This window comes from Propithecus coquereli, unplaced genomic scaffold (genome assembly GCF_000956105.1).
Source record: "Propithecus coquereli isolate 6110/MARCELLA unplaced genomic scaffold, Pcoq_1.0 Scaffold139, whole genome shotgun sequence".
Lineage (NCBI taxonomy): Eukaryota > Metazoa > Chordata > Mammalia > Primates > Indriidae > Propithecus > Propithecus coquereli.
Genome location: NW_012138191.1, coordinates 4,296,298 through 4,297,696, shown reverse-complemented (window position 1 = coordinate 4,297,696; position 1,399 = coordinate 4,296,298).

Genomic DNA, 1,399 nt, shown 5'->3' with positions numbered 1-1,399 from the left:
CTACTAGACCTGCTCTGCAAGAAATGGTAAAGGGAGTTCTGCAGAGTGAAATGAAAGGACACTAGACAGTGACTCAAAGCTGTATGAGGCAATAAAGATCTCAGTAAAGGTAAAAACATGAGTAGTAAGAAAAGATAGTATTATTGTAACAATGGTGTATAACTCCCCTTTTTGTTTTTGACATGATTTAAGAGAGCAATACTTAAAAAATTGTTAGTTTAAAAGTTAATATTATTGTAACTTTGATTTGTAACTCCAAATTTTATTTTCTACATAATTTAAGAGATGAATGAATCAAAAACATTATCAGTTTACATTTTTGGATACACAATGAATAAAGATGTAGTATTGTGATATCAATAACTGAAAAGGGTCGGGATGGACCTGTGAAAGGAGCAGAGATTTTGTATGTTATTGAAGTTAAGCTGGCATAAATTCAAATTAGATTTTTATAACTTCAGGATGTTAAATATCATCCCCATAAATAACTCCAAAGAAAATAACTAAAGAATATACACAAAAGGAAATGAGAAAAAAGTTAAAACATTTTACTACAAAAAATCAACTAAGCACAAAAGAAGACAATAATTCAGGGAACAAGGGCCAAAAAAGCCATAAGGCATACAGAGAACAAATAGTAAAATGACAGAAGAAATTCCTTCTTTATTAGTAATTACTTTAAATGCAAATGGATTAAACTCTCCAATAAAAAGATAGAGACTGGCAAAATAGATTAAAAAAAGAAAAACAGGATCTAACTATATGTTGTCTTCAAAAGGTTCTCTTTAGATCCAAAGACACAAATAGGTTGAAAGTGATGGGAAAATATAGTCCATGTAAACAGTAACCAAAAAGAGCAGAGGTGGCTATATTAATACCAGACAAAATAAATTTTAAATCAAAAAAATTTACAAGAGACAAAGGATGTTATATCCTAATAAAAGGTTCAATATAGCAAGAAGATATAACATTTAAAGATATTTACTTACTTGCCTAATAAAAGATCATCAAACTATATGAAACAAAATAGACAGAATTAAATGGAGATATAGACAGTTATACAATAATAGTTGGAGACTTCAATACCTCATTTTCAACAACGGATAGAACAACCAGACAGAAGATAAGTAAGGAATAGAGGACTTGAACAACACAATGAACCAACTAGATCTAACAGACATATACAGGACAGTCTACCCAACAAAAGAGTACATATTCTTCTCAAGTGCACATGGGACATTCTCTAGGATAGACCATAATTAGGTCACAAATCTAATCTCATTAGACTTAAAATGATAGATATCACACAAAATATCTTTTCCAACCACAATGGGATAAAGTTAAAAATCAATAACAGAAAGAAAACTGGAAAATTCATGAATCTGTGGAAATTAAATCA